Here is a 14,003-nt window from a genome sequence, read left to right on the forward strand (position 1 = left end):
ACTTGTTGTATTACAGCTTAATAGAGTTTATGCCATTAGAAATCCTGTGTTATTAAGGTTGTTTTTGAGAGTGCATCTCTTGGAACGTGAATTTGATTACATTGAATATCAGCATATTCCAAGGTCTTTAAATACATTAGCAGATGCAATTGCTTCTCGAATGTTGGACAGACATTTACGATAATCATGCAAGTAAATTTAAAAACATTTCATCACATATGTTAAACAAGATAAGCCGGTAATAGTGATATATATAGATAGGAGTGTGTCAAAAAATATACATCGTCTTCGATCATAGGTTGAAAAACACCTTATGATCGGCAAAAATGATAAAGTACAAAAAGTCAAAAATGTCGCATGTGTCTACAAAGTGACTAGCCAATCACTGGTGGTGCTCCCTATACGACACCACTGCACGGGCTACTTTACGCAAAAATCTCCTAAACGGTCCAGGGACTGCGACTACATAGCGCTGAAGCCTGATAGGAATATCATCCATGGTAGTCTCAGGCATATCCGCCGTCAGACGCTCTAGATCATGCTCCAACTCAGCTAGTACCTCTGCAGCCGCGTCCTGTGGGGCCGGTACCGGTGCAACTGGATGTCTCCTTTCAAAAGGCCGGAGGTTGGCTGGGCGCTGTGGACCAACATCTGCATTTTGAAAATTTTTACTGTCAGTTTTGAGACGATATATATAAAAAACAAAAAAAAAATACATAATTTGAAAACTTGTGAAAAATAAAGTACCTCTTTCATCCCATTGTTCTCCCTGTGGAAGAACCGTGTCCGGATCATGTCGAAAATCTACTCCGGCATACGGAAAGTCCTGGATCGAAAAAACCTGGTCCTCTAACCAGTGAAAATAACTATCAGAGAATCGAACAACCGCCGCGCCCTCGTCAGGATGCCGGGTCATCACCGCAACCCATCGTACCAGCTTTGGCTCCCGAGGACCCAAGATATCAACAGTGAGTTGCTGAGGGATCAGCATCGGAACTCTCTCTAAGGAAAAGCTCACGACTAAAGGCCCATATCCAAAAGTTTTCAGTCGTCCGTTCTTTGCCTTAGTCAGTTGGCTCTTCACATTAGCCGACACAGCATCACACCAGTTGAAAATGGTGCCTTGGTAACAGTCAATTGCCATCCGCATTTGGGACCCGGAAGCAATGTGTAAAGTGGCTGCGCCGCAAATTCTGGTAACCGTGAAAGCTATAACTTTGAGTTCACGCAGAGAGATGTGTTTTATTTCCACGCCTTTCGAATGGTGTGCATTGGGTGTGCACCAATCTTCCCGGAGACTAACAAGGGATTGGCCACCCGGCTAGATTGAGTTGCTCACCTCTATTCGGCAAGCCAGTGAGAAAGTATATATCAGAGGGCTCTATCTCGAGCTGGTGCCCTCCGATGTAAAAGCATTGTTCTTGAACGTTCCATCTCTCAACCAGCCATTCTAAGAATCTTACCTGAGCCCTCATGCCTGGTATGGCCCAGTATTTATATAACCCGCATGCTTTTAGGGCATCAATGGAAGGTTGATGTTCAATTGCAGCTAAATCAACGTCCTCGTGCTCTCTTTCTCTCCAATCCAACATGGTGAGTGCCCTACACACCAAGAAACAATGATTAGAATTAATTTGGGGAAATTTGAATGGTTATTTGTGAGGATTGGGGTTTCAAATTCCGCGTTCCACGGAGGACGCACCCCGCGTTTAGAACACAGGGCGTCCGGACGCAGCTGGCCTGAAGGTGGGCTGCGTCCCCCGACCATTTTCCTGTATAGGAAAAAGTCGGGGGACGCAGGTCACCCGAAGGGCACCTGCGTCCACCGCAGAGCGCATTTTGAAACCTAAACCCCCCCAAAAAACAAAACTAAAACCTAAAATACAATTTTAATCGGATGAAATTGAAGAGTAGGATGTTGTAAAATACCTGGAAGAGACGGCGTTCGATTCTGACGGTCGGATTTTCCGCAGCGACCACGGGAAGTTTCTTGCCAAAAGCCCTTTTTTCAACCTCAACAGTAAAATGGTAAAAATGACATGGTAAAAAGTCTTTTTATAGGTTTTTTGGATGAATTTGTTCATTTTTCACCATGGAAGGATGTTTTTCGATGTATTTTTGCCTATCTTAAACAGGTATGAGTAATGTGTTGTTTTTGTGCAGGACAAAGGGACTTAGAGGGAAAATTGTCATTTTTCACGAACCAAAATATCAGAGTCATCTTTTAAGCCCTTTTCTGACTCCTAAAAAATGAAAAGATTGCCGAGCGTTTCTTTTACACTCGTTAAAACGGAATTAAAAGACGGTCCCCTTATAGCTCTTTTCTGACCGTAGAATCAGGAAAAGATTGCCGGGTTTTTGTCGTTTCAAACTCGATACGGAAATAAAACGACATGTCCTTGATCGCTTTTTACTTTTCAGGTCAGTGACACTAATTATGAAAGTACTCCTTGGTCGCAAGATCAAGCGGTTCCCCCAGGTATTATTTTATACTTTTTCGGGCTTGAGGGACACAAATCTACGAAAAAGTTCAACTTGGAGTCTTCTTAAGTTTTTCAGACTCTCTAAAATTTAAAAACGCCGAGTTTCTCCTATACTGGACTCGTTAAACATTTCACTGTAAAGGACCTGTTCAATTACAAACGGGAACGAACCACTCCTTCCTAGGGTTCGAATCAAAACTAGGTTGGACTCATCCGAAGGATGAGCTTATAATCAAGCATATGTTATCCTCCTCAAGCTTGTTAAAAATAAAGAGGTACTTGCCAGAAATGGTGGGGGAAAAGAGAGAAGAATGAGCCTATTTGTTACCTTTTGTCTCAGAAGAAACTTTATTACCACTCTTGAACACGACACTTTTTCATTCACCTGGGTTGGGAAATCTTTTACCTCACAGTTGATCAAACCACTTTGAAAGTCTTCAGCCGGGTTCCGGGGATTAACTTTGAGTCGTTATCACCAAGCCATCTGTCGTGTCGTTATGTGTTCAAGAAGTCTGCAAGCAAAACTTTCATCTGCAAAATACTTGTCATCCATTTGACCATCCCTGAGTCAGTCCTTACAGCAACATTTCTTCAACTTGAACAATGATTTCGTGTTGCAGGCTTGCCTGCAACGGGTCGCTTTCTATCGACATCAGCACATTATCTAGAGAGATGACTTAGAAATCGTCAGTACCTTGAAGTCTGCATGCATCAATGGCAGGTTTCTCGCCTTTGACGTCAGTTTACATCATTGACTTTCGATCAAAGGATTCCGTGAAATGTTCGACATCAACTCATTCATTCACATCTCATGGATTGTACTGGGTACTTTGAGAACCATTGACATTACTGGTGGTCTCTCTCACGCTTGTTAACAGTTTACATCATCGACTGGTAATCAAGTGGTTTCTACCATGTTCGACATCAACTCATTTATTCGCATGGCTAGAATCGTACCAATTTGAGAAGTAGAAATGAAGACCCTGGATCTAGTTTCCACCATCCAGGCTGCGAGGAGTTTTGTATTCATTATCTAAGTAGACTAATCATAAACAGATGGCTGCGCCCATACTGTGTCTACAAAAGTCTATGATTATGATGTACTGCAAGATCATTCCTGTATCAGAGTAGTTAGTCTGTTAGTTAAAGTTTTAATCTGAGTATGGGAATGCCTACCTCAGTGATGATATAATCTTATACATGTATTTTGTGTTGAAAATTGCAGGTTCTGACCAGGCTCTCCACGAGATAATCCTTGAAATGATAAAGCGCTTCACCCTTCCTAGATAATACAAAACCCTAATCTATTTCAGGCTTCGCACTTTAGGGGGCAATCTGTTACACTAAAAAATGTCACCATGACTATTCACAGTTAGGATGGCTCTATCAACAGTCATGCTACCCTCTTAGGCAAGTCTTATGCCTCTGCTCTCCATGTCAAACTCCAAAAAGAGAGAAAGTCTTTCTAAATGTATTTATCTCTGGGGACGCAGGTTCTCTCAACCTTACCTGCGGGGACGCACCCAATGTTCACAAAAGCTGCGTCTTTGGACGCTCTGTATGTAAAGGGGAAGGTGCGTCCCCCTGAAAAGGTTAAAATGCGCAAGTTTCATCTTTAAAAAGTCACTTGTGGTCATTTCTAGAGCATTCTAGAAGGTTGTTCGACGTGTATTGAGCGCCTCCAGATGGTTCATGCACTCCTACCAAAGAGGAACTTATCCCATCAATAAGGGAGCTATCCCATCCAAAGAGGGGATTATCCCATTGATGGTGGACCTGATTAACTTCCTCTTGAGCACTATAAATACAGGCATTGGGCTAGAAGGAGAGGAGGTTGAAAGCTATACATTTCTAAGGGTAAATGCTGCAGGAATTAGGACTCCCATTTAGAAGCTTGTGAGGAGAGATTGCCATCTTTGTTTTTTCTATTTGGAAGTGGGTGAGCTTTGTCAAAGTAAAGGAGAACTCTTGATGGACCCTGGGAGGGACTTGCACAACACCAAGGCTCAGGTTGTATTTGTTCCTTTTGTTACCTATTAATGCAAATGAGTCCATTCTTCTCAATAACTTGTTATTTATGAGTTGTTTCATGTACTCCTTGGTCTATGTGTTAAATATGTTTTATTCTATGAGATTATCAAGTGCTATTTAATCGTTTGATTGTTAGTGTATGCAGGTTTCAAAGTGAAGGAGGAGCTCATCCGGATCAGAGGAGCTGGACTGCTACAACAGCGTTGGATTACAGGTAGGATCTAAACACTTGATTTCTTATATAGTAAATGCATATTTAGAGAAGGATTGCTCTTGTTTGTCTTGTTTGTCACTAGAGAGTCTTAGGCTCCTAGGGAGGTTGGTTGTGTCCGCACAATCGACTCTTTCCGCCTGACAGCTGGGATGGTACAGAGAGGGCCTAAGGGGTCCCTAACACCCTTCCAGAGAGTTTCACAGAGTTTGGCTATCAAGAAACCTCATTCGTGAGCTTCTACAGGAAGTCTGTAGGGGTTCTACAGGATGTTTAGGATTTCTACAGGATGTTCTGTAATTTTTCTACGGGATGTTTAAAATTTGGATTTTGGAGGATGGGTGAGTGAGGTAAGGTGCATGAATGGATAGGGAGGCAGGGTAGGGGCCTAAAATGACCCAAGGACTGATGGATAGAGTTGAGGAGAAGGTGGGGATGGCTGGACTTGTTCCAAGAAGACTGAAGTAATGATGCACAAAAGGTAGGGTTATGAGGGCAGTATGGCAACGTGAGGCAAGAAACCAAGTTAGGAGATGGAGAAGATGGGTTTGAGGGAGTCTGGGTAGACAAAGAAGTGGTACAGGTGTGCTGCAATTTGTGTTTCCAACTGAACCAACAAAGACATGCAAGAAAACAAAGATCTAGTTATGCTACCCTAATATGATCTAGCTAACAGTAACAAGAATGGACAACAGCTTTATTTGCAAGGAAACCATGTATATTAACTATGCAATGAAGCATTCAAAGATCTGAACATGTAACCAACTTCTGTAAATGAAAACCAAACACTAATGATTGCATGGCAAAGCAAAGTCAGTGTTTTTGTTTGGGACAGCACGGTTATTCCAACTCCAACCCCTAATCCAATAAGGAAGAGGTGAAACCAAAAGTGTTTGCTGACCCTTTTTTGGAGCCTTTTTCTTGTTATTATCCTACAAATCTATTCTAAACATGAGAAGCTACTTTAACCATCAAAAGAAATCTAAATAACAAAGCAAGATTTAAATATAAATAGAAGATTTTATTCTAAGAATGCAGCAAAAACACATAAAGATAAACAAAGGAAGTATTGGGCGCTTGAGATGGGCCCAACCCCAAGAGATACAGCCTCCTAAGAGAGATTTAGAGCTGGTGCAAAGCTGGATTCATCTTTATTGATCAAAAGAAATGTTACATTCCAAAAACTGTCCACAAGGAGAACTTGAAAATGTGTTGAAAGCAAAGCTAATCTACTGCCTAAAAATCGAACTACAAAATGACTACAAAATGAATACAAAAATGACTAACTACTGGCTACAAATTGACTAACCACTAGCTAACCAAAATGAGGCCCTAAGCCTTCTTATTTATACAAATTGAGGACCCCAACAGTCCTCCTAAACTTTAGGGACTCGGCTGCCCAAAACTTGTAGTCAACAGCAGTCCTACTTGACTTGCTTGGCTGCCCTTGTGTTAATTGATTTGGTGGCCCTTGAACTCTGAGCTAATGGTGGAGAATTCGAGGTAAGGGCCCATAAATGAAGGGGACACCTTCCTACAAATCCTCTCCCTTGTTCTCCCACGAGTTTGGCTGCCAAGTGCTCATTAAAACCTTCAATTTTGTCTCCAAATTGACCAAAAAGGCTACACAAAGCACCCATTAGACTTGTTGGCATAATGACTAACCCAATTCACTCTATTAACATAAATATAATAAAAAACATGCAATAAACTAATGAGAATGGTGGATTAAGTCGAATTAGGAGGTTGAATGAGCCCAAATAATTATCCATTTTTGGGGCTCATCATCACCCCCCTACTGAAAGTGTTGCTCATCCTCTGAGCAACCAATCTATCTCCTCATCTTTGATGGCCCTGGCGGCCTCCCTGTCATGCTAAGCTTCTAAAGTGATGTCCTCTTCTTGGTCATGAAACCATACTTTTCTCTCTGCTTTTTCCCACTGCCTGCTCATTCAATCATATGAAAGGAGATGAAACCAGTGGAGGAAGGAAGAAAAGAGTGGTTGCATGCCTCCTCAACAGACTTCAAGCTTCAAATCCCTCTTCATAATTGATTCTGGCCTGCCCAAACGCTCTACAGGATGTTTCTGGTAGAAATACAGAACTTCTTGTAGAAAGTCCTGTAGCTTCCTGTAGAAGGTTGAACCATGACTAGATTGTGTCCGAACCCTGAAAAAAATGAGTTTTCATGGAGGGGATGGATGTGAGGATGCCTGGGAACTTGGTAGGGACCCTTCTGCTTGTGTTGGGAGGCCCCCCTTTCGGCATTGTGTTCCTGCAACATCTTCAGAATTAACTCCCACAGCAGCACATTGACATTGGTGTCTCCTGTAATGTTACCCAAAAACCTCTAAAACAACATAAAAGGAGCAAGCACCACTCCCCTAAACCAAAACTTAAACGGCCCCTCTGAAAAATGGTAGTTGCATGCAGAGCCTCAGTCAATCTTCACTGATGAGTATATTGTCCGCACAAACCAAAGGCATGCATAGAAACCTATTGTACTGGTCAGAGCAAAAAATGAGTATGACATGATGGGCATGTAGCCAAAATATAAAACTCTAGAAACAAGCTTTTTCATCTCCAGCTTGGTGAAGAAATAGAATGTGGCATAGAGAAACAGGTAAAATGCTGAGGAGCCTGCAGTCAAATAAGATCTCCGCCACCAGTTGTAATCTTCACTGCACAATTCGAAGTAGCACAGGACAATGGTGATCTCTGCACATGTAACAATGAGGATCACAAAGACACTGAACAGGAACCCAAATATATAGTAGAACTGATGCAGCCATATTGAAGTTAATATGAAGAACAGTTCAATGAATACAGCTCCAAAAGGCAACATGCCTCCAATTGGTATTGAGAAAATGGGCTGCATATACCAAGCTTGCTCTGGAATCTGCCTGGGGATTTTATTGGTCTTCACTGGATCTTCAATTGTAGGTTTCTTGTAGCCAAAGTAACTGCCCACAAAGACCAATGGCACAGAAATTCCAAACCATAAAAGGACCAAGGCAAACATAGTCCCGAAAGGAACTGCACCAGATGATTTTTTTCCCCATAGCAGTGCATTGAGAATAAAGAAAATGCAAAAGGTAATGCCTGGAAACAAGAATGATGTCTTCAGCGTGTTCCTCCTCTATTCTGTGCCCTTGAACATATTATATAGACGTGACGATGCACACCCTGCAAACAAACCCATAAACACCCATAATAGCAGCATAGCTGTCATTAAACCTCCACGGTTTGAAGGAGAAAGGAAACCAAGGACTGCAAATATCATTGTCACTGGTGTCATGGCAAAAAAACTAAACTCTAGTTCCCACATAGACACAAAGTAAGCTTGCATTGGTTGGGGCCCTGACCACATCTCCATGGACCGACTTCCATCCTGTTTCCTCTTGAGCCTCATCCTGTGTTTCTAATTGGTTGTATTTTGAGATATCCCGGTACAATGTTCGCATCATGATCATTGCAACCATTCCGGAGAGAAATAAAACAATCATCAATGAGTTGATGATAGAGAACCAATGGATCTGATCATCTGTCATAAGAAGGTAAGTATCCCAACGTGATGCCCATTTCATAGGGCTCTCCTGGAAAGTAACATCACAAGTGAATATAACTTCTTTGTCTTCTACAACTTCTTGGGGAATCTCAGAATTTGTTACTGTATGCTTGGTATTTGGATCACAAGTTGTCAAATGGGCTTTGACATTATCCCATGGTTGTTCATACTCATGCTTTACACTCACTGAGAATTGCCACCCTCGACGTGAACAGTCCAAGCTTCTTCGTATGCTGGGTTTCCTGTGGCGCAGCTTCCTGTAGAAATGCCTGTAGAGTGCCCGGCTTCTGTAGGATGTCTCTGCGCCTTTGAACGATCTTGGTATGCAGGAGAATTTTGAACAAGCCGAAAAAATTGGCGAGGGACATCAGTTTAACAGAATTCAGAGGCAGAGGATTCAGCCGAAGAGGTTTGCAAGTGTAAATGAATCAGCAGTTAACATGAGTCTTCAGCCGAGCATTCCTTTAATTACTGCGTGATTTGTGGTGAGGTGGCAGAGACGTGCGCTGCTCATGCAAACTGTTGGTCCCCTGCAGTGCCATCTGCCTGTAATCCCTTACCCTTAGTTGCACTGGAGTTTAAAATATCCACAACTGTCTGTGTTTTTTCAAATTTCACGTGAGTTGTCTAACACATACGTTGCATGATTCCTGGCCGATTGATAGAGAATTGGATAAGGAACTATCAGCTCAATCCTACTACATTCGTGGCTCAATTCCACCATTCCATTCATTCATGCAGTTTTTAAATTAGATTTGTGCAATAGAAGAACGAGTTTCAGTCACGTACCTGAAGTCAAATGGCTGCTGTGAGGTGCTGAGGCTAGTCATTGCTGCATGCACTGGTTTCTTTGGTTGCATGAGGGCTTGGCTGATGATTTATGGTTATTTTTTCCTTGTGCATGTGTCCTCTGGCCGGATCCCAGCTGCAGGAGTTCATTTCCACACTCAGATCTGCACCCTCAAGCTGCTGCCATTGAATTTTCACCGGACCAGAACTTGTTTTCGCCATTGCTCCCAAACGGTAAACCGGATCGATCTGAAAATTTCTGAGCATGTTCCTATCATCATGATGCACCTCCCATAGCAAAATCGTGATCAATGGATGCACAGATTTCGAGAAAAATGGAAAATGGCTGAAGATTTCAGAGATCAATTTCTCGGAAACCGTGCATCGGAATTGGCTGAAACTGCTTGGGTAGGCTACTATCACCTATGTGCATCTCCCCATGAAACAGGTTTTAAAACGGATGCATGGATATGGAGAAAATGCAAAAATGGCTGATGGTGATGGAGGCTGATTTCTTGGAAACCATGCACCGGAATTGGCTGAAATTGCTCAGGCATGTTGCCATCACCCCTGTACAATCCCCCATAAAATGGTTTTTCAAATGGATGCATGGTTTTCAAGTTATGGAAGAAACAAATTTTGTTCTAGGTATTTTTGCTTCAAGGCATTTTGTAGTTTTGTTGCATGGTAAGAAAAACTGAGCTTGGGTTGTGATGCAGGCATGGAGATGTGCAGGAGGAGTTTGAAAAGTGCAGGAGGACTTCTGAACCCTTGAGGAAGCTACCATGTTAACCAAACCGCCTCTTTGAAATCCATTTCTAGCTTCCTACAATTTCTACAGGAACTTCCTGTAGAAGCACAATGAGGTGGAAAAATGATGGAGAAAGGCGAGGGATGGACACAGAGGTGCTTGTAGGCCTAACCAACAGATTCCAAGCTTTATGTTCACTTCCAAAATCAAATCTGGCTCGCTTGAAGGTTCTACAGGATGTTTCCTGTAGAAATACAGAACTTCCTTTCGAAGGCACAAAAATTCCTTTGACCTTGTTTTGAGTGATCCTCCTGACCTGCAATGTCATTGCTGCAACCTGAAATTATTCAATGGAAATTAGATTTTTTTTTTTTTTTTTTTTTGAAAAACAACTAGGGTGCCTCATGGAGGTTTTCACCCTAATTGCCTACCCTGGGTGCCTCCAAGGGAGGTTTTCACCCAGAGATCTTATTCTCTTTTCTCTTTTTTCCAACCCATTGACCGCCTCATGGAGGTTTTCAATCAATGAGCCAATCTAAGGCGCCTCCGAGGAGGTTTTCACCTTAGATTTTTATTCTCTTCTTATTTTCATTTTTTTTCTACCCTACCCTACTTGAAAAACAAAATCATTTTCAAGTGTAAGAATACTTCCAATGGAGCCATGTGCACATCGAGATTAGAGACAAGATGATGTGAAGGCTCGAAATGCATGCTTTGACAGGTATCCGGATTTCAGAGACAAAATGATCTGACTTTGAAGGGATCAAACATAGCTGAGGAAGAGAGTACTGCTGCAACTTAGTGACTGTTTGGAACCATGTCTCAATATAGCTCTAATATCCTTGGTCCTTTTGCTGATCTGGATCATGTTTCATGTCACCTTCTAACATGACTTCCTCATCTTCCTCTTTTTGCTGATCTTTCTCTTGAATACATGGAAGATTTGATGGTAACCATGAAGGATATTTCTTTATCTCTACTTCTGATGTCTTATCTTCATCAAGTAAAGCCCATGGTTCTTTTGCCTGATGTGGTCCTTCAATGCTTTCAATATAGTCTCTTCTTTGCAATACTCTTCCTGAGCTATGGTGAATATCTTTGAGCTCAAGAGGAATCGTTTGGACATGTTGTGCCTCAGCTTTGCCATTGGGTTGAGCTACTGCAACGGGCAGGTGTGGAAATGGTGGTACGGGTAGTTGAGTGGAGGTGTGTATTCGAGATGGATGTGGATGGGGTTGTGGTTGGGTAGGCATTTGGGGTTGCCTTGGTGGAGAAGGAGGTGATGGTTGCGGTTGAGCAGGTGGTGGAGGAAAACAAGTGGGAGGAGTGTTGTACTGGGGCCTCCACCCCTGATGAGGTGCATTCCACTGAGGCTGTGGCTGAGCATAAGAGTGAAACGAATGAGCAGCTGGTTGGGCATAATATGGATCTATAAAGGAACAAGGAGGAGGTGTGAACCAGGAAGGATGAGCAGGGGGACCCCAAGAAGGCATGAAAGTGGCTTGATAGGGGTCATAATAGGTCTCAGATGTCCCTTGCAGTTCCTGCTGGTAAGATCTAGGTCCATGTGGCCTCCTTTGGTTTAGATAATAGAGTGGTTCAGTGGTTCCTTTAGCCCTCTGATATGCAGCTTTGATTCCGGGCAAGGAAGGGCACTGATTCGTAGGATGGTCTCTTTCACAAACAAAACACACTTCTATGGAGTGCAATGGACATTCGTTCCTAGGATGCTTTCTAGTGCACCTGGGACAGAAGATGGCCAAAGCCCTCTTGGCTTCCTCTTGCTTCCTTTGGATCTGCAAGGTATCCAGTTGCATGGCAAGAAACTGCCTCATATCACTCTTGAAATCTTCGATCTGATTTGCAAATTCATTTTTGGATAAGGTACTGCTCCCAACATTTCTGCTTGTATCCATTCGCTCTAGAGGAATGTTTTCTTCTTCTTCTTCCCTTGAGGTTCTTCAAATATGTCTTGTTGTCCACCTAAGAGTTCTTTAATCACAGCCATCGAAGAAGAGAGAAGGTTGGCTATGTGAAGCAGTGGGGGTGTTGTGCAAACATTTTTCTAACTTATCTCTACTCCTACAAGGCATGAAATGAAATCTTTTTGGTTGATTTTTGCTTTTTTCTACTTCTACCTGCAAAACTGAAATAGATTGAACTGCAACTAACTATCTTGCTAAAATGAAAATGCGAAATTGAAATGAAAGCAGGAAAGGACTAATCTATTTTGCTCAAATGAAATTGCAGGAATGAAATGCTAGTCTATGCTTACGGAATTGAAATGCTAATCTACACTTGCAGAAATGAAATTGCGGAATTGAAATGCTAATCTATGAAAGCGGGAAATGCTAATCTACTTTTGCATAAACAAAATTGCATAATGGAAATGAAATAAACTACTTAGCAGAAGATTGTAGTGAAAAATAGAAGAAAAGCAACAATCACCAATACTCTGATGCTTCCCCGGCAACGGTGCCAAAAAGATGGTGAGCTTCAATATTGCAGCAATAATGCTACAACTCCTGGAACTCCCTTCTTTAATTTTATCAACCCGGTAGTTCGTAACAAACTTGGAAGCGACGGTGCTATATGCACAAGTACTAGCTCTTGCCGCAGCTGTCACTTGGTCAGCTGGCACAAGTCCGCTAGGAGCTTAAGCCAACTTCTATGAGCTCTTAGAAGAATCTTTTTAACTGATGGATGAAAGCTAACTCAAAGGAAGCTAATCTACTTGCGGAAAGAAACTAAAAGCCAAAAAGAAATGCAAACCCTAGCAAACCCTAATTCTACCAGCTAGTCCTACTGATGCAAAGGAGAGAATGCAAACTACGAAAAGAGATGCCATTACTTCTATGAAGGTAAAATACATGTGTCTACACTGCCTCTAGCTGAAGAAAACATCTTTTTGTATTTTTGACTAAGTTGTTAGAATTATCATGCATGTGCTTTTAACTGGCTTTTCACTGTGCAGGGGTGGATCAAGGAGGAGAAATGCTTGAAAAAGGTTGGGATGGTACAGAGAGGGCCTAAGGGGTCCCTAACACCTTCGCGAGAGTTTCACAGAGTTTGGCTATCAAGAAACCTCATTCGTGAGCTTCTACAGGAAGTCTGCAGGGGTTCTACATGATGTTTAGGATTTCTACAGGATGTTCTGTAATTTTTCTACAGGATGTTTAAAAATTGGATTTTGGAGGATGGGTGAGTGAGGTAAGGTGCATGAATGGATAGGGAGGCAGGGTAGGGGCCTAAAATGACCCAAGGACTGATGTATAGAGTTGAGGAGAAGGTGGGGATGGCTGGACTTGTTCCAAGAAGACTGAAGTAATGCTGCACAAAAGGTAGGGTTATGAGGGCAGTATGGCAACATGAGGCAAGAAACCAAGTTAGGAGACGGAGAAGATGGGTTTGAGGGAGTCTGGGTAGACAAAGAAGTGATACAGGTGCGCTACAATTTGTGTTTCCAACTGAACCAACAAAGACATAGTTATGCTACCCTAATATGATCTAGCTTACAGTAACAAGAATGGACAACAACTTTATTTGCAAGGAAACCATGTATATTAACTATTCAATGAAGCATTCAAAGATCTGAACATGTAACCAAATTCTGCAAATGAAAACCAAACACTAATGATTGCATGGCAAAGCAAAGTCAGTGTTTTTGTTTGGGACAGCACGGTTATTCCAACTCCAACCCCTGATCCAATAAGGAAGAGGTGAAACCAAAAGTGTTTGCTGACCCTTTTTTGGAGCCTTTTTCTTGTTATTATCCTACAAATCTATTCTAAACATGAGAAGCTACTTTAACCATCAAAAGAAATCTAAATAACAAAGCAAGATTTAAATATAAATAGAAGATTTTATTCTAAGAATGCAACAAAAACACATAAAGATAAACAAAGGAAGTATTGGGCGCTTGAGATGGGCCCAACCCCAAGAGCTACAGCCTCCTAAGAGAGATTTAGAGCTGGTGCAAAGCTGGATTCATCTTTATTGATCAAAAGAAATGTTACATTCCAAAAACTGTCCACAAGGAGAACTTGAAAATGTGCTGAAAGCAAAGCTAATCTACTGCCTAAAAATCGAACTACAAAATGAATACAAAAATGACTAACTACTGGCTACAAATTGACTAACCACTAGCTAACCAAAATGAGGCCCTAAGCC

At 42.0% G+C, this 14,003-nt stretch overlaps 1 pseudogene; it reads right to left on the reverse strand.

Annotated features, from left to right (window-relative positions):
- Positions 1-7,162: 7,162 nt before the first annotated feature.
- On the reverse strand, positions 7,163-8,411 carry LOC149203426 (transmembrane 9 superfamily member 7 pseudogene; annotated as a pseudogene).
- Between the last annotated feature and the right edge of the window lie 5,592 nt (positions 8,412-14,003).

This window comes from Pinus tabuliformis, chromosome 2_1 (assembly GCF_031772625.1).
Source record: "Pinus tabuliformis cultivar Carrire ecotype Pingquan chromosome 2_1, CPIR1, whole genome shotgun sequence".
Lineage (NCBI taxonomy): Eukaryota > Viridiplantae > Streptophyta > Pinopsida > Pinales > Pinaceae > Pinus > Pinus tabuliformis.